The sequence below is a fragment of the Pleurodeles waltl genome, chromosome 1_2, assembly GCF_031143425.1.
Source record: "Pleurodeles waltl isolate 20211129_DDA chromosome 1_2, aPleWal1.hap1.20221129, whole genome shotgun sequence".
In the NCBI taxonomy this organism is placed as follows: Eukaryota; Metazoa; Chordata; class Amphibia; order Caudata; family Salamandridae; genus Pleurodeles; species Pleurodeles waltl.
The window spans coordinates 687,804,037-687,828,321 of record NC_090437.1 but is presented as its reverse complement, the minus strand read 5'-3'; positions in this window follow the sequence as shown (position 1 = coordinate 687,828,321).

The window sequence follows — 24,285 nt, the reverse complement described above, 5'->3', positions numbered from 1 at the left end:
GGTGCCATGGTGTGTGTTGCGAGTGGTGTGTTGTGTGGATCTAGGTGAGGGAGCTGTTGTGTGGTTGGGTACGTGATTCGTCTGTTGTGACGTTTAGTGTCTGCTTGTGGAGTTCTCTATCTCAGTTGTCCTAATGGTGTTGCAAAGAATTGTGGGGTGTGTCTGTTTTATGGTGTTGTGGATGTATGTCAGGTGTGTGGGTTTCAAACTTGCCAATGTGTGTATTTCTTACTGTTGGGTCCCATTGCTGGACGTGGCGGTCTGTACCGCCAATGGTCGTTCGACTTCCACTGACCGCCGCAGTGATTTGTGCATCATTATTTGGAGGGCAGGGAGTTTGTGTGCTCGGCGGTGGCGGGCGGGATGTCCTGCATTTCCGCTGACAAGGTCCTGACGGTGACTGGTGGCTGGGAAAATTTTGACAGATTGAGATTTTTGCATCTTTATATGGCAGGTTTCTGTTCACCGCCAATGGCGGGATTCTGTTCAGCTTCGCCACGGCGGGGAACGGGGTTTACCGCCATGTTCATAATGACCGCAAATATTTATCTGAATAAAATAAGACCAAAGCAACAAAAATCTAATATGCAAAAGCCAAGATATCACTTTTTCAGTTTTCTATGAGTCTTAATCCTTACGAATCAGTGGTTATATTTTTTAAATACTCAGTACCTAGGTTGCGCCAAAAATTATAATGCAGAGGGCTGAAGAGGAGGAGATGCATCGGAAAGTAAAGTGATGTGACATTTTTTCCAGTGCGGCGAAGGTGGTTTGTTGTTACTTTCCATGCAGCAAGGTGATGGGTCAATTTCAGGGAGCGCAGCCTTGGTTTCTTACTGCGATGCATGGATATTTTGCGCCTAGGGCTATAGTCAGATAATCCAAAACACATTGTGAAGAGGTAACAGGTACAGCGTCGAGCCACCAGACAAAGCAGTGATTTCTCGGCTGTGAGACAGGCGCTGTGTCTATTTTGCAGACGTTGCATCGAATTTCGCAGGTGTTGCATGGGTTTTTCCAGCACTGTGAATTTTCTCCTTTATATGAAGTCTTTGATGGTCCTGAGCCTTCAGAACAGGGGTCAAGCTCAGCCCAAGCCCTTGGAGAGCACTTGTGCGGGAATGCAGAGTCCTTCCAGCAGAGTCAGGGGCCAGCAAGCAGCAGGGCATCAAGCAGGAAAGCAGTCCTTCCAGAAAAGCAATCTAGATGAGCAGATGAGTCCTTTCGGCTGCACAGCAGTCCCTTGAACAGAGTCCAGTTGTAGGTCCAGAAGTGTCTGATTTTAGGGGATCACAGACCCAGTATACGTACCCAAATCTGCCTTTTCAGTGGAATAAAACCTTAAAAGGGGCTTTTGAAGTGCACCAGTTCCCCTTTCAACCCAGTCCTGTCTGCAAGGAGGTCTATGGGGGGGTTATCAGTCCTTTTTTTTAGGTCAGGCCACTAGCCTTTGAAGTGTGATGGAGAGCCTTTCCACCCTTCCTGCCCGGGAAGACCCAAAAGTATGCAGAAGAATGCAGATGCAGCTAAGTGTCCGGTGTTTCTGGCTGTCTGGGTGAAATGCACAAGGGGAGCTGTCAACCAGCACAGGGCAGACATGGATTGGAAACAGGCTCTCAGGCACATAGAGCAGTAAGTGCAGGGAAATGCCTACTTTTAAAAGTGGCATTTCTAAAATAGTAATTTTAAACCCAACTTCATCAGTAAGCAGAAGTTCTCACTACCATTCCAACCATACTAAACATGACAATGCCACACCTTTCAGATCAGAAATGACCACTTAAAAGTATATAAGGGAATTTCCAATGCTGGCCTATGAGAGGAGCAGGCTTCACAGTATTGAAAAAAGCAACAATGGGAGTTTTTCCTTACCAGGACATGTAAAACTTACAAGCACATGTCCTGCCTTTTACTTACATAGTACCCTGCTCAATGGGCTACCTAGGGCCTACCTTAGTGGTGACATATGTAACAAGAGGGGAGTTTAAGTCTTGGCAAGTAGTTTTAAATGCCAAGTCAAAGTGGCAGTGGTATTGGCAGTGGATCTGCACACACAGGCCTCGCAGTGGCAGGCCTGAGACATGGCCAAGGGGCTACTTATGTGGGTGGCGCAATCAGTGCTGCAGGCCCACTAATAGCATTTGATTTACAGGCCCTGAGCACATACAGTGCACTTTACTAGGGACGTGTAGGTAAATTAAATATGGCAATGAGCCAATTTTTCCATGTTTTAGGAAGGGAGCATATGCACTTTAGCAGTGGTTGGCAGTGATAAAGTGCCCAGAGTCCTAAAGCCAACAAAAATGAGTTCAGAAAAAGAGGAGGAGGAAGGCAAAAAGTCTGGGGTGACCCTTCAGAGAGGGCCATTTTCCAACAAGTATCATCTGGAAAAAAAAAAGTATAAGACTTCAAAATGAATCATATGTTTAGGTACAATATGCCCGACAAACATAGCACAGTGTATACAGTACCAAAGTTCTATGGCGCATATTTACATAAAATTGTACCCAGTAGGCAGTAGTAGAGCTTAAACCTGGCTCATGGTACTGAAGGAGTGGCGCTGTGCTGCCAGCAGAAATAGAAGGCTTTGGCCCAATTATGGTGAAGTGTACTGAGTATGGGAACATTGATTTCGCTGCTGCCATCAGCTGTGAACACCAACAAGGTATCCTTTTCTGTGATAAACCTGATTTTTATGGTACTCTGTACCATATGTAAATATGATGCTCCTCCTGCCAGTACAGTAATCTATGTCAGGATCAGCTATCCTGTGGGGTCAGAACAGGCAACACCTAACCTTCTGCTGCTCTTTATTTGGAGAAGGTTTAGCTGTTAGGAATGTGGCTGGGTACAAGCAAGGTTCAGGGTGACCCCCATACCTGCCTTAAGGCCATCTGGGAGTCCCCCTCCTTTGGGCCCTAAGAGAGACAAGGGGTGTGGGTAGGGGCACTACTCCTTCAATCACTAGGTGTGCAAGCCTTTCTTACCTTCGTGGCAGTGCAGGCAAGATTTACATGGCCGGCCGAACAGAGGCCAAAGCTTCTGAGTTGTCATCCAGAGGGGTGAACGAGTAAAGTTAGGGTACTACCGGGGCTGTGGGAGTGTTCAGTATTGAGGAGTGCGGTATGTTTTTTCTTGTTTCAGGATTTTTGTATTTTATTTTATTGCTCCAATACCAAGACATCCAGATGGTGACGCAGCTTCATATTGAACATAGCAATATCTCTTCATTTCTGTTGCATTGCTTAATGTGCACCACGCATATTTTGAACTGTAGTTGGGCAGTGATCCTACCGAGGCAATTTTGTGGTAAATCTTCCCATAGTGACCGTGATGCATGACTCAGTGGCCAAGTACGGATCACTTGTTATCTGCTGAAGTTTTTAAAATTGTCTCCGAATATGCACTCTGTTTTGACTACTCATTCTATCAGCTGTTAATTGCACTAAATCGCAAGAATGCTAAATATTTTTTAAATCAAGGTATGTGAATTCTCAAGGGGCTAGGTGTACATATTTTATTACAAAACACGTTACCCATTAAAATTGCAGAATTTCTTTTAATAAAAAAGGATTAGAATAATTTAATATTAATTGCTATTTTTAAAAGCAATGGCATACTGAACTTATGTCCTTGCCTAGAACATGTCGTTATAAAATGTAAACGTGAAACACAGCTGCAATGCTCCCATTAGAGCAGTGATCATGCCTGCACATACACTGTACAACTCCAAAATGCACAAAGACACGCAGCACGTGATTTAAAAAGAAAGGGGAAAGGGTAGGTGCATTGAAGCCATCGTACACTAGCATGCTGCTCACCTTGCTTAAGTACTTTAATGTAGCCCCAAAGCCTGCAGCTTTCTCAGCAACACATTTCAGTGTCTCCTTATTGCATTTTCACACTCCCATAAGGGTTCCAGTTTTTGAAAAAGTAGTCAGACCCTTTTTTAAATCTAAATTTGAGAAGAGGATAACACCTTGCTTTCAGAAGGCTTTGGCTGTTTTTATTTGATGTTGGATTATATGAAAAAAATGTAATAACCGTGCAAGTGCAAAGTCAGCACTCATGTGGAAAAGTAACAACCTAAAAAAGATGTATTAAACTTTGGGAGTTTTACACAATAAGAACTTTAAATGAGTTTTCCCCCTCTCTCCAACATCCACAGGGAATTAAGAAGACTGTAGAGCTTATTTTCACGAAAGTACTCGAGCAGGTTTTGGAAAGTTACCAATGAATGCATGAAAAAAATGTTTTATAAAGCCAAAAACTTGTCTAGTCTGTAGTGGTTCAGAAGAGGTGCCTAGATTGACATGTCTCTCTAGTTCTTCTGATATGAGGTCTTCTTTTGGATGGAAAACATCTTTCTAGGAGGGCTGTTCTTCCTGCACAATATAGAGAGAAGGCATGCATATAACCTTCTGAACATCAATACTGTGAGAATCTAGAATGGAGCTCTAACTGAGCTAAATGTTAATGTTAGGTTAACGTGCTTCCCATTTCAACAGTCTTCCTTTTTGTCTGAATGAATGCTAATGATAGTGTTGAATGGTGGCTGATTGTGAGGTGGTCCTTTTAAGAAAAAGTGTTTGTAATCCCATAGGAAATAATTTTATTCGTAGAATACTCTTAAATCTTCTCTTATGTTGCTGCCTTCCTGTTTACTATATTATCTTTATAAGAGTGATAGAAAAAATGGAGTTACTCTAGGAGATATAAGCATGCTTTGGCCTGACAATTACAGATTGGCGAGTGTCTTGTAATGACTTTTACAGTCTATCCATGTATTTACCTTTATGCCTCAGAGGAGTTTATTGTTTTCCACCTGCGTAGAAGGGCACCGAGGATGCTATGGGCATTCGAGTCTGCTTAGGGCACTTAGGTGTTACAGACGGGGCCTCTGCCCTTTCTGGTAATAGATATTGCACATGTGCATCGGGTTTGGCCTGCTGCGTATGGATGAAGGAATACTTTTATTCTGCACCCACGCCACGTTACAGACACAAATGCAAGGTGCTGGAAGGTGCACTGACTGCATACCAAGCAGGAAGTGGTGCGTAGTCAGTGCACCCCCTTTGTGGCATCCCTGGGGGGAGCTCCGATGCGAGAGAGAGAGACACCCACTATCTTTCTGCTGCAATTGATAAAGCCCTGTGCATGTAAGTGACCAAACAGACTTTAGAAATGGCAAGAACAGTTTGCAAGGAGGGGGGTGTAGGAGGCTGGCCTGGCTTGTAGTGGGTACCAGAGGTATTTACACCTTGTGCCAGGTCCAGTTATCCCTTATTAGTGTAGAAGAGGTGTTTCTAGCAGCTAAGGCTGATTGAAGGTAGCTATGGCAAAGCAGCTTAGGCTGAACTAGGAGACATGTAAAGCTCCTTCTATACCACTGGTGTCATATGCACAATATCATAAGAAAACACAATACACAAATATACTAAAAATAAAGGTACTTTATTTTTATGACAATATGCCAAAAGTATCTCAGTGAGTACCCTCAGTATGAGGATAAGTTATATACACAAGATATATGTACACAAACCAAAATTATGTAGGTAATAGCAAGAAAAGTAATGCAAGCAGTGTAAAATTACAGTAAATTGCAATAGGAGCACATAGGTATATGGGCAACACAAACCATATACTCCAAAAGTGGAATGCGAACCACGAATGGACCCCAAACCTATGTGAGCTTGTAGAGGGTCGCTGGGACTGTAAGAAAACAGTGAGGGTTAGAAAAATAGCCCACCCCAAGACCCTGAAAGGTAGGTGTAAAGTGCACCTACTACCCCCAGAGAGCACAGAAGTCGTGATAGGGGGATTCTGCAGGAAGAACAAACACCAGCAATGCAACAACAGTGGATCGCAAACACGCTTTGCTAGCTGCAAGGGTTGCAGTAGGGGTTTTTGGGTGCTGCTGTGGCCCAGGAGGGACCAGAATGTCGCCACTTGGAGGAGGAGACAGAGGGGGCGCCCAGCAATTCAGGGAGCCCTCACAGAAGCAGGCAGCACCCGCAGAAGTACCTGAACAGGCACTTAGAAGAAAAGTGAACAGGAGTCCACCCGAAGTCACAAAAGGGAGTCCCTCGACGCCAGAGGAAAACTCAGAAGGTTGTGCACTGCAGGAAGGAGTGTCAGGGACCCAGGCTTGGCTGTGCAAGAAGGAAATCCAGAAAGAGTGCACAGGAGCCGGAGCAGCTGCAAATCATGCGGTACCCAGCAATGCAGTCTAGCGTGGGGAGGCAAGGACTTACCTCCACCAAACTTGGACTGAAGAGTCACTGGACTTTGGGAGTCACTTGGACAGAGTTGCTGAGTTCCAGGGACCATGCTCGTTGTGCTGAGAGGGGACCCAGAGGACCAGTGATGCAGTCTTTTGGTGCCTGCGGTTGCAGGGGGAAGATTCCGTCAATCCATGGGAGATTTCTTCAGAGCTCCTGGTGCAGAGAGGAGGCAGGGTACCCCAGAGCATGCACCACCTGTAAACAGTCAAGAAAGCTGGCAGGATGAGGCGATACAAGGTTGCTAGTATTGGTCTTGCTACTTTGTAGCGGTTTTGCAGGCGTCCTGAGCAGTCAGCGGTCGATCCTTTGGTAGAAGGTGAAAAGGGAGATGCAGAGGAACTCTGGTGAGCTCTTGCATTCGTTATCTGCAGAATTCCCCAAAGCAGAGACCGTAAATAGCCAGAAAAGGAGGTTTGGCTACCAAGGAAGGAGGATTGGCTACCAAGAAAGGTAAGAGCCTATCAGAAGGAGCCTCTGACGTCACCTGCTGGCACTGGCCACTCAGAGCAGTCCAGTGTGCCACAAACAAGTCTGTTTCCAAGATGGCAGAGGTCTGGGACACACTGGAGGAGTTCTGGGCACCTCCCCTGGGAGGTGCAGGTCAGGGGAGTGGTCACTCCCCTTTCCTTTGTCCAGTTTCGCACCAGAGCAGGGCTGGGGGATCCCTGAACCGGTGTAGACTGGCTTATGGAGAGATGGGCACCATCTGTGCCCATCAAAGCATTTCCAGAGGCGGGGGAGGCTACTCCTCCCCAGCCCTCGCACCTATTTCCAAAGGGAGAGGGTGTTACACCCTCTCTCAGAGGAAGTCCTTTGTTCTGCCTTCCTGGGCCAGGGCTGCCTGGACCCCAGGGGGGCAGAAACCTGTCTGAGGGGTTGGCAGCAGCAGCAGCTGCAGTGGAGACCCCTGGAAAGGCAGTTTGTCAGTACCCGGGTTCTGTGCTAGAGACCCGGGGGATCATGGAATTGTCCCCCCAATGCCAGAATGGCATTGGGGTCACAATTACATGATCTTAGACATGTTACATGGCCATATTCGGAGTTACCATTTTGATGCTGTACATAGGTAGTGACCTATGTACAGTGCACGCGTGTAATGGTGTCCCCGCACTCACAAAGTACGGGGAATTTGCCCTGAACGATATGGGGGCACCTTGGCTAGTGCCAGGGTGCCCACACACTAAGTAACTTTGCACCTAACCTTCACCAGGTGAAGGTTAGACATATAGGTGACTTATAAGTTACTTAAGTGCAGTGGTAAATGGCTGTGAAATAACTTGGACGTTATTTCACTCAGGCTGCACTGGCAGGCCTGTGTAAGAATTGTCAGAGCTCCCTATGGGTGGCAAAAGAAATGCTGCAGCCCATAGGGATCTCCTGGAACCCCAATACCCTGGGTACCTCAGTACCATATACTAGGGAATTATATGGGTGTACCAGTATGCCAATGTAATTGGTAAATTTAGTCACTAGCCTGTTAGTGACAAACTTGGAAAGCAGAGAGAGCATAACCACTGAGGTTCTGGTTAGCAGAGCCTCGGTGAGACAGTTAGGCATCACACAGGGAACACATCCAGGGAACATACTTATGAGCACTGGGGCCCTCCCTGGCAGGGTCCCAGTGACACATAGACTAAAACAACATATATACAGTGAAATATGGGGGTAACATGCCAGGCAAGATGGTACTTTCCTACAGGGGGTTGTGCACCTTGCATGATGAAACGCAAACCTTATGGTTCATAATGCGGAATTGTTCTAGAACTCAGCTTGATGAACCATTGTTAAGGCTTTGCATTACATCCCAGATCATATATGCAACCAATGAAGTGCGTTCAGGACCAAACTATGTGAGCATGATGTAGTGCTTTGGTAGCAGGGCTACAGTGTTCTGTAACAATTGATTACATTGCATGTTTTTCAGGTGGAAGTAACTGTAGATGACATAATTCAGCATAACCTGCATGTACAAATGTAGTGACCAGTGGGATATGGAGACTATTTTTAACATAAGGAATTTTATAAAGCATAAATTATAGGCACAAGAGATGGTCACCATGAAAGTCTGTAGCTCCAGGGATAACTTGAAGTCAAATAGGACTTCATGATGCCTCACTCCTTTAGATGGAAGGGGAGGAGGACCTATACTCTGTGACCACAAAGTCAGAGCCCTGTCACAACGCACGAAAGAGGTAATACATCATTCGGTTGTTGATGGAATAACTTTGGCAAAATTAGCCAATTTCAACCAACGCACTACAGACAGACGTTCTCTCATTAGAACGGAAGTTAAAGAATTTATATTGCACAGTGAGGAATGAGGCAACATGAATTATCTAGCATTCATCTACATATAAAAAGCTCTACTCTAACCACTATTCTCTATCTGATCTGATAGAGTATAGTGGCTAGAGGTCTCATCCACAGAGTAAACAAACTTTATGGCGAAATGAAGTGTTGCTGGACTTTATTCTTGATATTGTGCTGTTAAAGACACAAGGTGCACGAATCTTGTTTCATAGCAAATATAGCTCATGTGATCCAAGTGCCAGGCAGGCAGGTTAGTGAAGACAGTGGGAGGATACCTGGTCAATGATGTCAATGTGGTAGATAAGACCAATAGCAACAGTGCTTTGACATCACTACTATTCATGAGGCTTCTCAGATCATGTAGAGCAAATAACACCGCCCGTTCTATACTGTACTATGAGAAATTGGGCTACTAGTTTGGACGTGAAGAGGTGCAACCAAAATCCTTGTCAGGGTGACGCACAAGAAAACCTCATGTTAACCTGTGCTCAACCCTCTGTTAGCTTGGCACAAAGTAGTCAACTTAGAGGCAATGTGTAAAATATTCATGCAGAACTTCAAACAGTAATTAAGTGAAAACACAACACAAGAAAAAATCAATGTCAAAAGTAAAGTTAGACAAATACAGTGCATTTTATTAAATAAAACAAAATCAAAAAGGCAAAAATCCAATCAATAGAACTGGAGATATGCTGGTTTAAAGATTTCAGTAACTATAGCACCAAAGAGCACAAAGTGCCAACTGAGGACATTTGGTTGCATCAGACTGCAACAAAGTCACAAGTTCAGGCCGACTGCAATGGAGCGCTGGCCAGCTGTAGGGACACAGTTAGGGCCACTGAACAAAAGTACATTAAATCCTAGTTAGGGAGTGTTGAGAGGTCCTACTTTGAGGATGTGTCACGCAGCCGAAGTGATGCGTTGGTTATGTGGAGCTCCAAAGTGAGGTCCTGCATCATCCTAGAGGATGTGGGGTGTTGATGAGGGATTGTGATGCAAAGGCCAGCATTGAGGATGAGTCACACAGTTGAGGCAATGAGTTGGGTCTGAAGAGCTACAAGGCTGCAATACGATAACCAGCATCATGGTTGAGGCTGCCATTAATGAAAGAGTTGAAATGCGAGGGCCTGCGTCACTGAAGCTTCACACAGCGGTGATTCTGATGTGGGATGCAAGCTTGATGCAGAGTACTTGTGTTGGAAGACCCCTTGCAACAGAGTTGATGCATCGGTTCTGGTTGGGATTGCACTTCACAGTAGAGGAGATTCATTGATTCTGCCTGATCCACAGATGAGCTAGCAGAACACCTTCAGGCCCATTTCCAAGGGTCTATGACTGGGGTGGCACCACTTAGCAGGGTAGGACTCACAGATGACAGAGTCCACATGCTGAGTTCAAAGTGATAGGAGCCGTCTCACCCTGAGGCTCTAGTCAGGAGGCCAGCCAACTAGCCTTGGAGTCACTCTGGGGTCCTGGGTTCAACAGATGCAGGTCAAGTCTTTCTTATCCACAAATGAGGGCCGCAGGTTGCATGTTAGCACAGCAGGCAGCAGCCTTTCAGGGTAGCAGTCCAGCACAGCGCCAGTCCTTTCAGCAGCACAGTAGTCCTTCTTCCTGGCAATATATCCACAGATCTGAAAGTGTACTGAGGAATAGGTGTCTGTGGTTTAATATTTATACCTGGATCCTATCTTGAAGTGGAAGAAACTTCTAGAGGTTTCCTTTTGAAGTCCACAGGCATCCTGCTTTCCCTGTCCCAGTCTAACTACAGGGGCTATGCAGCCCTTTTTTGTAGAGGCAAGACATAGCCTATTCAAGTGTATTTAGGGCTGTGCCAAACTCTGCCCTCCCACCCTGCCAATGATGACCCATCCAGGCACACCTGGCTCTCTATTGCGTGTGGTTGTCTACGAGGAAAACACAAAGCTAAACTGTCAGCTATACCCAGTCATGTGACCCTCAGAGAGGATGGCAGGAACTAAATGGCTAAGGCAAGAAAATGCCAACTTTTTAAACATGACATTTTCAAACTTATAAAATTTAAAATCCAACTTCACCACGAGAGAGTAATTTTCATTACAATTTCAAAGACAACAAACATACACTGCTTACCTGCTTCCATGTGGAAATTATCACTTATTAAATGTAATAAGGTAACTCCAAAGTTAGCCTATGGGAGAGGTAGGCCTTGCAGTGGTAAAACATTAATTTATGAGTTTTTCACTACCAGGACATGTAAAACTAGAAGGTACAGTGTCCAACTTTTTAAACACACCTGACCATGCCCTCTGGGCTGTCCAGGGTCTACCCTCCGGGAGACGTACATGTACTAAATAGGAAGTATTGAGCCTGGCAAAAGGTTTATTTTGCCAGGTTGAAATGGCAGTTAAAAACTGCACAAACACAGGTGGCAATGGCAGACCCGAGACATGTTTAAAGGACCAAAGTATTTGGGAAATTGAAGGGTTTCAAATACAGAATCCAACTGAAAGTTGAAGCATGACCTATTATGCATAAGCTCAGAAGAGTTTCCTTAGCAATTAGACCCGAATTGCATAAGGAACTGGACAGGTTATGTGCCCAAACTCTTATTAAAACTATCAAGAGTTCTGAGTGGCTATCTTCTGTTGTGATTGCATGCAAACCAATGGTAGCTTGAGGATGTGTATGGAATTTATAATCTTAACTCAGGCATTTGGGAAGAGAAAAATCCCTTAGCTAATATTACAGACATGTTGACTATGATCAAAAGGGCGAAGGTTTTTTCCACTTTGGATATAGTGTCAGCTTATCAGCAGATTATTTTGCATGATCATTCCCACCTTTTAACATCCTTTGTTACCCCAGAAAGAGCATTGTTTACAAGAGAATGACTTTTGGCTTTGCTTCAGGTTCTGCTGTGTTTCAGCACTTGTTGGACATCTTGTTGAAAGATGGAGAGGGAGTCACTTGTTTTTAGGATGGCTTGCTAATTTATGCAGAGGATAGAACTTTGCATGGGTAGAAGTTAACATTTGTCTTAGCCACACTTGAAGAGAAAGGTATCACATTGAAGGCAGGGAAGTGTGACTCTGGAGTGTCAAGTGTTTAATATTTAGGTGCTATGTTATCAGAATGTGCTATTGTTTCTAAGGAAAACCTGGCGAAGGTTATTGTGGCAGGACTGGAGCCAGAGAATAAGGGTCAGCTGCACTCTTTTATGGGTTTGATGGAATTTAATTCCAGGTTCATTCCCATGTGCGCTGAAAGGCACATTTGATGCAGAGTTTATTAAAAAAGGTGAAGATGTTTGTTTGGAGTAAAGAGTGCATGCAAGACTTCAGTGCAATAAAAAATGGATTGTCGAAGTCATACCTCTTATACCTTTAGACACCAGTAACTCTAGTATTGTGGTGACGAATGCCAGTCAGCACGTGTTAGGGGAAGTTATATTGCAGATAAGGAATGGCAAAGAAGACGTTATGGCCTCAGAGGTGCTGAATCTTCTGTTTTGGATCGCAAAGCCTTAGCATGTCGGTAGGGTATTAATCATTTTCACCACCACCTGTGGCGAATAGAGTTTGTGGTTTGATCATAAACCTTTGGTCAAAAATGATTAAATCATCTTCCTATATTAAACATGAAATATATGTGCAGCCCCACCTTGGCAGATATTGCTGTGGGTTTGAGAGGATTGAGAGTAAATCTGCTAGAAAAGAGCAAACAATGTTAGGGCAGGAACATAGTCTTGCCTTAAACCGTTTTGTATTGAATATTTTCAGAATGTGTACCACCAATATTCATCTTCATGTCTGCCCGATTGGAACACTGGCATTCCACCACGATCAAAAGTAAACTCTTTGAACTGCCATTTCTGGTATTTTCATCCAAAGCAACTCCTTATCCACTGGATCAAACATCACTAAGAAATCAACAAAGCCCAGAATAAATTTCCCCACTGGTGTTTTGACTTCCAGGCAATCACCTATAAGCTAAAATAATAGTCAAGAGTTGAGTTTCCCTTTTAAAACCTCCTTGTTCCACCGTTTGTCTTTTATCCAGGCTTTCAGTGCCCGTAGAAGTATATTTGTGTACCGTCAATACCCCCACTATTAGTACCTCATTGAGTTTACAAAAGTGCTGTCCACACCTGGGACACACTGTGCCTGGTAACCAACTGTGTTCTTCATGTGCTGCAGTGTTTATTGTCAAGCTACTTCAACCTTGAAAGGCAACCATATGAAAAAGGAAGCACTGTAGCCTCAAACACTTCCATGCATATTATTATGGGGTCAAATGTTATCCAGCTGTGTTGCCCATCCACAGAAGCGTCTTGGGCGGGGCCTACCTATAAAATGAGGCCCGCCCGTTCTCACCTGCCAAAGGGAAAGCCCACCCATTCCCAAAGTGCCAAAAGGAGGCCAGACCCGTTCTCAAAATGAGGCACCAGTCATCTTAGGCAGAGCCTATCTATAAAGGGAGGCCCCTCTTGATCCTAACTGCAAACTATTGAGACTCCCAGTCAGCAGTTGGAACTTTGCTTAGATGCTCCAGCGTTTTCTGTTTTTTCACACAGCTTCTTCTATGAAGTGAGTCTTCAGAGAAAAAACTGTGAAAGGTGTTGTTTTATGGCCTGTAGGAGAGTGGTAAGTTCATCTTTTAGTTTATTATGTGGCCAACTGAAACTCAACTGGAGGGGCAGCCATGATCTATAATTGGACAATCTTGCACAGTTTGAAGATACCTCTTTTTGGGATATCAGGATTGTGGACCCGAATCACTCTTGTCAGAAATTAGTGTTCAGTCTGAAGTTAAAAAAGTTTTTGAGATATTCCCTGGAAGATGAACCTAAACAGCTCTTGTTAGAAATTGGTGGCTATGCTGGATTCAGTAACTGACCAATAAACAATGTTTGATACCAACACTGCTCCAGTAAAGGAATTGGTTCACCCTGACCAGTGGTTGCAGTTCCTTGATGACATCCTCTTTGAAAGGACTTTCTACAGAGAAATACAGAGGAATGTTACAGAATGTTCTCAGGTGGAACAAACATTTGTTTATAGTATTGAAAGATCAATTGTCTATTTGAACACTGATGCGCTATCTCTGTCCTTCCTTTACAGGGTTTCAGCTCAGAGTCTTTTCTTCCTATCCCACCCCATTTCCCTCAACCGGGCTAAGCTAACAACCAAATTCCATTTCATTAGTCGGCCTAGAAATCTCAGGATCTGAGGTAGAATTGATTTACCCTTAAGCCAAATTCTATTTGCATCCTATCTGCCAAGTCAGGGTTTAACTTTAGGTCAACGTTTGCAGGTTCTACACCTGGAGTTTCCTTCCTAACCCCGCCCCACTTCATCTTGTTGTGGTTTGCCACTGTTCTAGTTCATGGTACTGCATCAAGGTAAGGGTGGCGCTGAATACCATTCTCCTCCAGTGTAAGTGTCCCTGATTAGTGTTATGTACTCTTTTGCTTCTACATCTATTAACATAACTAATCAATAGTTTTTGAGGGGTCATCTTTCTTATGTATAGGTTTTATAGCTGCTCATTTTCAGCTTTCAGCTTTTAGCAAAGCAGCCAGTAGATGAGACCTAGAGAAAAAAAGTCATAAATAAATTGTCCCACTAATCTATATCCTTTTTATCCTGTTTTCATCATGATGGCAGGCAAAGTTTTTCAAAGCGGAAGCTCTTGATAGATTCTGAGAAACAATTATTTTTTTATACCATATATCAAATGAAAATACATTTGTCATTTCATTGTCACAGGTATATTCTGGAATGGTTCTTTTTGTACCTTTAACTGTAGAAAGCTATGTAGGACTTCTCCGACACCTTACACAAATGGTTGGTGGGTTCTGAAGAATTCCCTACTATCATCTATCATCTACTATCATAGCAATCTACTACTTTAGACATCGGTCTACTGATATACTATGTACTAAATTCATTTTTCAATAGACTTTAGGACACTGCTGCTGTGATAAGTACTCCAGGATTCTTTCTTCTAAATTAGTCATAGTTTGTTTTTGGCAGGAACATTTTTTCTCAGGGCTTGAATATTTCAACTTGGAGGGAAGCATGTAAGGTCCAAAGATCACTACCCTCTTACTAGGACACTTCAAATGATTAGTTCTTTCCAAAGAACAAAGCTTTAATAAAAAAGAAAGTACTTAACTAGACAGTAGGCTTGATCTGCAGGAGCATCTTGCGCAAAGTGCCCATTTAAGTTTACCATCCCATATGAATAAAGAATATTTGATAGATCCAGAGATACCTTTGAGGTTCGAGTAGGGTGACAACCTGTTTGTTATTTTCACAACCATTTATTATTTCTCAATAAAAACTGCCAGAGGCTCTTGATTCCCTTCTAGATCTTTGTAGACTAGGCCAGTCAATAGTGACTAGTCTACGGAACCAAAATAACCCAGCAGCAGCACTTCATGGTAATGCCACAGAAGATGGTTGGTTAGAACAAGTAACATAATACTAAAGACAGAGTAGACAGGCAGGGCGATGTCTTGGCTGAGGACTCTAAATGGAGCTCAGCAATTTTTGATAATTGAGATGTTTTGCATTGTGAGACAATGATGCCTTTAGATCAAACATTGATTGTTAGACCTGGCATCCTTAATGTAGTCTCCCCTGTCTTTTTTGCCTCTGCTTCCCATGTTTTAACTGTGTGCTGGACTCTTTTTGCTGTTTTTGGTACTCTGTGCACTTTACCACTGCTGACCAGTGCTAAGATGCAAGTGCTCTGGTGTAAATTGTTTGTCTAATTGGCTTTTCCACAATTGGCATACTTGATTTATTAGTAAGTCCCTAGTAAAGTGCACTAGACGTGCCCAAGACATGTAAATCAAATGCTACTAGTGGGCCTGCAGCACTGATTGTGCCACCCACGAGTAGCCCTGTAAACATGGCTCAGACCTGCCACTGCAGTGTCTGAGTGTGCAGTTTTAAACTGCCAATTTGACCTGGCAAGTGTACCCATTTGCCAGGCCCAAACCTTCTCTTTTTATACATTTAAGGCACCCCTAAGGTAGGCCCTAGGTAGCCCAATGGGCAGGGTGCAGTCTACGTTAAAGGTGGGTCATGTACTGAGGTGTTTTACGTGTCCTAACAGTGAAGCACTGCCAAATTCGGTTTTCACTGTTGCAAGACCTATTGTTCTCATAGACTAACATGGGGGCTGCCTTTAAATAAGCTTTAAGTGCAGTTTTCCTTTGGGAGCAGACAGAGATTGGGAGTTTGGGGTCTCTGAACTCACAATTTAAAAATACGTCTTTTGGTAAAGTTGGTTTTTAAATTGTCTGCTTGAAAATGCCACTTTTAGAAAGTGGGCATTTTCTTGCTTAAACCATTCTGTGACTGCCTGGGCTGTGCCTGCACTCACACAATACAGTCTCCAACCCCCTGGTGTGTGTCTGGGGCCAGGCCTGGGCAAGGCATGATCTTGTGAACAACAGAGACTTTCCTTTGAGGTTTACCTTCTTCAAAGGCTGAAAGGGGTATAAGTAGTGGACCCAAAACCCCAGATTTTCAGATTTACTTCTGGAACTAAGAGGAATCTCTGCCAAGGAGAAGTGCTCTCCCTGCCTGTGACTTTGCTTTGTTGGTCTATCCTGCAGTTGCTGCTTCTGCCTGAGGAATGGGACAAAGACTGGACTTTGTGGTATATTCCTCCTTGTGAAGAATCTCCAAAGGCTTGGACCGAGGTTGCCTCCTGTTTTGAAGCCTCTGGGCCATCAAAGGCTTCCTCTGCCAGCACCTGGACTTTCTGCTGAGACTCCTGCCCTGCCAAGTGGTGCTCTATCCAGTCCGTGGGCCCTTGAAAGGTGAAGCTGGAAGAACAAGGACTTAAGTCAATGCACAGGGAGCTGTGAGGAGAAACTTTTGACGCAACACCTACAGCGCAGCTAAAAAATGGGGCGCCACTCGCCTTGCGGCTAATTTCAACACATTACCTGCAACAACGCTAAAGAAACGATGCAACATCTGCTTGCGGCTGCTGAGAACCATGCAACTTCCACACAGCGTGGTTTTCCAACACCGTACGGCTGGATTTCTCATGCATCATCACTGGGCATCAAAATCGTCGTGAACCTGCGTGGATCTGAGGTGTGCTGTCTAGAAATTGATGCATTGCTCTGTTGTGGGAGAGAAAAACGACGCATCGCCTTCCCGACGGGAGAATAAATGACTCATGGTCTCACCTGCAAGTAAGGAATTAACGCATCACTGACTTTTCCGACGCACGCTCGCTCCTGCGGCTTTATTTTTTATGCAAATCAGGAACTTTGTGTAAAAGCAATGTTTCCATTGTTTTCTGTTGAGTAAGACTATTATTTAGCAAAGTCATAACTTTACTTGTGTATGTTGGAATTTTTTCATTTTGGTCTTATTTGTTTTTGATAAATAATGGCTATTTATCTAAACTGGTGTGGTGTCCATTTTGTAGTGTTTTCACTGTACTACTGTGTGTGTTTTGGTACAAATACTTTACACATTGCCATTGAGATAAGTCTGACTGCTTGTGCCAAGCTACCAAGGTGGTGAGCATGTGTTACCTGAGTGTGTATCTCCATTTCCCTGACTAGAGTGAGGGTCCCTGCTTGGACAGAGTGCTAAGTGACTGCCAACCAGAGACCCCATTTCCAACATCATAGACTTGCCAAGGCTGATTCTTTCCTTTAGAGATGAACACTGATTTATATGGAGCCACAAAATCAGTGGATTACATTTTCAAAAGGAGCCATGCTCACTTGAGGTGCCTGTTGTCATAATATTTAAAATCTGAGGACAGCATAAAATGCAAGACAACAATGAGGCAAAGGATTAGTTTGTTCAGATGCTGTCAGTCAGGTGACTGTCATCCCTTAGACCATGCAGCCCTTACTTTAAATGTATCAGATCGACTTCACCCGAGAGGCAAGTGGTTAAAGAAAATCGAGAATGTCATCCTGTCACACTTTTCTGCAGGCGTAGCTTTCAGGTTTCACGGGACTATACAATGGATTAGCCCTTCACACTTAAACCTGAAAAACGTGACAACTCTTCTATACAATGGACTCATCTCTGGCAGCAGAGTTAGTTTAAATAATACAATACAGATAGTGTTACAACCCTACTTTCTCCATGTGCAACTATTATGTAAAAAACAGTTCTTCTAGATTTTTCATATATTTTTTCACACGGAGCCCGCAATTATATTAAAATGTCAACATGCCACCCACATCTGTAAAATTCTTTTTTGAGGTATCTGTTTACAGATGCAAACCGTCAGTCAGTAGGCGTGTTTCTTTCAGTGCTATTTGCATAGAAGACACCGGCCACCTTGTTTTGTTCCAGCAGTGTTTACTTACTCAGTAGCACTGTGATATCCCAGACAAGAGATCTTTCTGCAGGATCCAAAGCACATTTATAGACCATAATTTTCTGCAATACATTGTTGGCAGTGCTTCTGGTTTATTAAGTATGCACACATACCAGTTGTGCATCTTTTTTTCTATCAGTCACACAGTTTGTTGATGAAGACAGAGAAGTGATACTCTTGTGTGCTATGACAAACCCTAACATTTTTAAACATTTTGTAGGTACTCTTTCATAACTACCTAGAATATTTATGTTACAAATGTGGTTTCTGGTTGGCTGGGGTATGCACCTCAGCCAGGCAGAACTTACCCACTCTAGTCAGGGCAAGGAAGTCACACATCCAAGATAACCCCTGCTCACCCCCTTGGTAGCTTGGCACGAGCAGTCAGGCTTAACCTGGAGGCAATGTGTAAAGCGTTTGCACAACACACACAACACATGTGACGCAATATCCCCACCACAAAGGAAACACAACACCAGATTATATGAAAATATACTGTATTGTACACAACGCAATTATCAGACCAAACATCACATATCAGTACTATCCTGCTACCTTAGCAGTTGTCAGAACGTTACAAATTAGTTACTCTGCAAATTAGCAGTAGTCACACATAACACACAGGTTACTCAGTATTCTGCAACATAAGCAGTAGCCAGGAAACATGTTATCACATTAGAACACTTGTCATAAGAATATCATAAAACGCCCATAGTAAGAACATTAGAAAACATATGGCAAGTTAGAAAAACATATTAGCAAGCATGTCCATAAAAGGAACATTTTCATACACATATGTAAAAACATCAAACGCAGGTAGGTAATATATGAATCAAACAAAAGTCTGTAGAAAGAACTTTGGATTGCAACTATATTGGTCCTTTAAAAAGTACCTGGTTGGATGAAGGCACCTCCAGTGCCTAGAAGGCCAACAATGGGGCCCCCGGCGCTCCTATGAGCAAAACGGGGGCCTCCCTTATACTCTGGGGTCAGAGGAGGGCGACATGCACCTCCTCTCTTTTATAGACAGGCCCCTCTGGGGACCGTGATTACTGGGGGCCCCCCAGGGCCTCAACCGGCCCTCACGAGGGGGGCCAAAGCCAGCAAAAACAACTTAGGGCAGGAGGGGGCACCACGCACCCCCTCCGGTTTAATGACAGGCCCCTCCCGGGACCCGCGATCTCTGGGGGCCCCCCCGGGCCTCCACTGGCCCTTCCACCAAGGGGGGGGCACACAATAATGCCCATTTTATCTAACAGCAGAAAAGGAGCGTCCTGCTCCTAACGCAGAGGTCAGGGAGAAGGGGGCACTCCCCGCGCCTTCCCCTGGTCCTGCCGTGAAGCCACAAGAAGATCAGACCCCTCCTGGGGCCCGAGCAGACACTCGCCTGCACCCGATGCGGTGCGCGAGTGTTCTTCCAGCTTCCCGGGCCGCTGCGGTGATCTTATTTAAAGGGGCACAATGCAGCAAGGAGCCTACTAGCTCCCAAGGCTCCATAAGCGCACTGCAATCAGCGCTATGGCAGCCGCAACTACGGAAAAGCACCCCTCGTGAAGAAATGGATGCAGGGGTCAGGGGCCACAGCACCCTGCCCCTGGGGAGCAGAATCTTAAGACAAGGTCCTCAGGTGGAGGGCCCAGCTACAGGCCAGCACAAGGGAAAGGCAGCAAGTGGCAAGTCCTTCACAGTGGACAGGCAGGTCACAGGTCAGCACAGCAGCAGCAGTCCATGGCGAGTCCTTTCAGCCTTTGGTGTCCAGTTTCAAGATGATTCCAAGAGTCTCCAAATTGTGGGGAAAATTCCCCTGTACTTATAGTCAGTTCTTACAGTGTTTTACAATGGTAGGGAGAGGAGGTTCTAGCCAGTTACAACTGGTTCTGGGAGTGCCCCCTCTCTCCTTTCAGCACAGGCTCCAAACATCAGTGGGGGGTTAACAACCCTATTGTGTGAGGCCAGGGCACAGTCTTTACAAATGCAGGTGTGCCCCGCCTCTCCTTTCTCTCAGCCCAGGAAGTCTATTCAGTATGCAGATGCACCTCTGTGACACCTCCACCCTCCCTGTGTACAGGCTGTCTGAAAAGTATGCACAAAGCCCCAACTGTCACTCTGCCCAGACGTGAATTGGAGTCAAGCTGCAAAACACCAGAGTCATAAGCACAGATAAATGTGCACTTTCTAGAAGTGGCATTTCTGTGATTGCAATAAAAAATACACCCACACCAGTAAGCAGCATTTATTATCACCATCACAACCATACCAAACACGCCTACGCTACCCCTCATAAATCAGACAATACCCCTTACACATAAGGCAGGGCATTTCTAATGCAATCCTATGAGAAGGCAGCACTCACAGCAGTGAGACACCAAGTTAGGCTGTTTGTCACTACTAGGACAGGCCATGCAATATGGCACATGTCCTGCATTTCTACATACATGGCACCCTGCCCATAGGGTTAGCTAAGGCCTACCTTAGGGGTGACTTACATGTAGTAAAAGGGGGGTTCTGGGCCTGGCAAGTAAGTTTAGATGCCAGGTCCCTGTGGCAGAAACTGCGCACACAGGTCCTGCGCTAGCAGGCCTGAGACAGGTTTGAAAGTCTACTTCAGTAGGTGGCGCAAGCAGCGCTGCAGGCCCACTAGTAGTATTTAATTTACAGGCCCTGAGTATAGAGATACCACTGTATAAGGGACTTATAGGTAAATTAAATATGCCAATTAGGTATAAGCCAATCATACCAACTTTAGATGGGAGAGCACCTGCACTTTAGCACTGGTCAGCAGTGATAAAGTGCTCAGAGTCCTAGAGCCAACAGCGAGAGGTTAGAAAAACCAGGAGGAAGAAGGCAAAAAGACTGGGGATGACCCTGCGTAAGGCAAAAAGTCCAACAATTTAGAACATGGTTCTGCAAAATTACTGCTTTTCACCAATTGTCAGAACCTCTTATTGGGTTGATTGACATTTCAACCCCTTCTGCTCCCTTTCTCCCATTCATTCATCCAGTGAGCAGTGGGTGCTTTCTGCTCTCGCTCGCTTGAAGTGTGAGTCTGGTTGGAGGAGACAAAGAATTCTTATTCTCAAAAAGGTGATCTTATCTGCTTTATCTTCATTCCGGAGAAATGCACGCGCCTAAAATACCTACATAAACACATTATTGTGCCAGCAGATGGTGTTCATAGTTTTATCCATCTCGTTGGATTATTTATTTGTATCTGTAAAACTGATACCTTGTCCATAATTTTTTGTCTGTAAAAAATGACCCTCTGTCCTGAATTGTTTCTGCATTGTCCATCATCATACTAGGTGACAGGTGATCACCCTAGGCCTGAAACTGAAAAAAAAATGCACAGGATATGATGTTGTTCACTAGAATGTCTTCTTACGATCCATTCACATTATTATGATTCATCAAAATTCGGGGGGGTTATTCTAAGGTAAAACTCACCAAGAACAAGGACCATGACGTTGAGAAAGTTATTGAAAATCTGACGTGAGTCACAGTTCAATTTACTTAATTGACTTATCATTATCACCAAGACGGGAAACATACACATTCATCACAATCATTGTACCCATTTTTGCAAAGTGTGGATATTAATCAATTTTACCAATTAAAACATATTTGCACCTTGCAATATTCTTGCAATCTTGGATGAGATTAAATGTAACATCCTACCTGAAGCTCATCCCACACTGTATTGCTTAGTCAGTATTGGCTTTTGAGTAAACACTTTTACTGTTCGACGTTCACGGATTCAAGTCTCTCGTACACTAATTATGGGCCAGATTTACAAAGTGGCGCAGTGTATGCATTGCGCCACTTTGTGACCACTTGCGCCACATTATGCCTGCACCAGGCATAATGTATGCAAGGGGGCGTTCTGGTGTTAGGAGGCCGACAAAAACGGCGCAATGAAATCTGTAAGATTTCATTGCGCTATTTTGGCATAGTTTTTAATGACTGCACAAATCAGCCGTTAAAAAGATGCACCCATTGAAGTCAATGGGCCTCCTTGCACTTTGCTGCTCTAGCATTTTTGATGCTCGTGCTGCAAAGCGCCACAATAGCGTCAAAAATGTTGATGCTATGTGCGTAACATGCACCATGGTGTGCCTTATTGTAAATATGGTGCACCTGTAGTGTTGTTTGGTGGCGGTGGGGGGGGCGCAAGAACTCTGGCACATCAGTACTGATCTGGGTATGTATCCTTATCTTGTAATACATTTTCTGAAGATCCTATTTGCTGTGCTCTTTCAAAACCATTGATATTACAAGACAGGACAGCAAGGTTGCGTGAACATTCTTTCTACTAAGACACATCACTAAATCATGATTAATCCCAGCACATTTGATAAAACAGGATACCCTTTTGACTCCAGCTTCCTGATTGTTGAAAAAACTATTCTTAGATATTTTCTCAGATCATTTTTCACCCTATATTTGACTGGTTTGCTTACATGCCTAAACCTCTTGATTTTTGGTAGATATTATATTTGATTGGAGCACAAACCCACCTGACTCAAAAAAAGGTATTTTCTCTAACCCAATATTTGCTGACCTGCTTTTTTTATTAATCCTTTATTGTTTAGTTCTTTTGTATTTTTAATAGCATATCTTTAGTAAGATATACATTGAAACCACTTTTGTGACTTCCTTCCCCTCCAGATTTGCTACCAATCTAACCTTTCTTAAGTCTAAAGATGGTTTTCTCATTAAATTTGTAATATTTCTAAAAAATCTCCAGTAGACAAGAATTATTTAAACGCTTTAATTGTTTATTTTCCCCCCATCTGCATATATAAAAAAACAGACATGGATGGCCTACTGTCTGAGACTTCTCTAATTGATAGGATAAAATTATTTCATTTTTCTTCATATCCATAACGTTCCAGCTTTCCTCGCAATCACTATCATGATTAGTCCCCGCATGTCCTACTTTCCTCAACCCTTCTGTTTGAATAACTTGTAAAACTATCTTTTGGGTTTTCCCACGCCCTTCAATGGGAGAGTTGTATATTTCTTTAAGGGGCTGAAAGGAGCATTATTGCTTCCTATTTGCTCCACTTTTCCTTTTCACTCCTTCCTTTTAATAAGGGCAACAATCGAGCAGAGTGGCAGTCATTTTAGCCACACAACAGTCCTTCTTCCACAGGTCAAGAAATGTACTGAAGTGTTGCTGTTTGAAATCTAATATTTATATCTGGTGCCTTGCATGAAGTGGGAGAAACCTGTGGAGAATTCTTCTTAAAGTGCTTAGGTTTCTTGCCTCCCATGTTCTGGCTCAAGACTAACTACAGGGGGTAGGCAATCCTTTGTATGGAGGCAGGACACAGCCTATTGTTCTGTCTCCAGACTAACTACAGGGGTAGACAATCCTCTGTGTGAAGGCAGGACACAGCCCGTTCAGGAGAAAGTGGGGCAGTCCCTAACGCTGCCCTGCAATCCTGCCAGTGATGGCCCTTCCAGGCACACCTAAGCTATCTGCTGTGTGTGCCTGTCTAGGAAACATACACAAAGACTAATGGCCAACTACACCCAGTCATGTGGCCCAGAGACAGACTGCAATCCCTTAATGGCTTAGGCAGGAAATCCAACTTTCTAAAAGTAGCATTTTCAAAATTGTAATTCCAAATTCAACTTTACTGTAAAATAGGATTTTATTACAACTTCAAAGGCACCAAACATACCCTGTTTACCTGATGTAATTTGGAAGATACAGCTTATTAAATACAATAAGGTATCTCCAATATTATCATATGGGAGAAGCAGACCTTGCAGTAATGAAAAATAAATGTAAGAGTTTTTCACTACGAGGACATGCAAAACTTAAAATTACATGCCCTACCTTTTAAATACATTGCACCCTGCCCTGTCTGCTGATTTGGGCCTACACTATGGTAACTTATATGTATTTAAAGGCAGGGTTGAGCAAGGCAAAAAGTTTATTTTGCCAGGTTGAAATGGCACATCAAAACTGCACCCATTGGCTAAAATGGCAGGCCTGAGACAAGTTTGTAAGGCTACTTAAGTGGATGGCACCACATGTGTTGCAGGTCCACTAGCATCGTTTAAGTTACAGATCCTGCGTACATGTAGTACCACCTCAATAAGGATTTATAAGTAAATTAAATAGGCCTATTGAGGACAAGTCATTGTTACCATGTCTAACACCACTGTAGTTAAGATATTGTGCTTTACTCACTAATCACATAGGCTCAACTGTAGCTCTCCTAGCAGCAGAATTAGTTAGTCAGTCACACATAAAGATGCTGTATCTTTCAGAGTATATCAATTCAATTCAAAGAAGCTTTATTGCGGCTACAAGAGCCAAAAA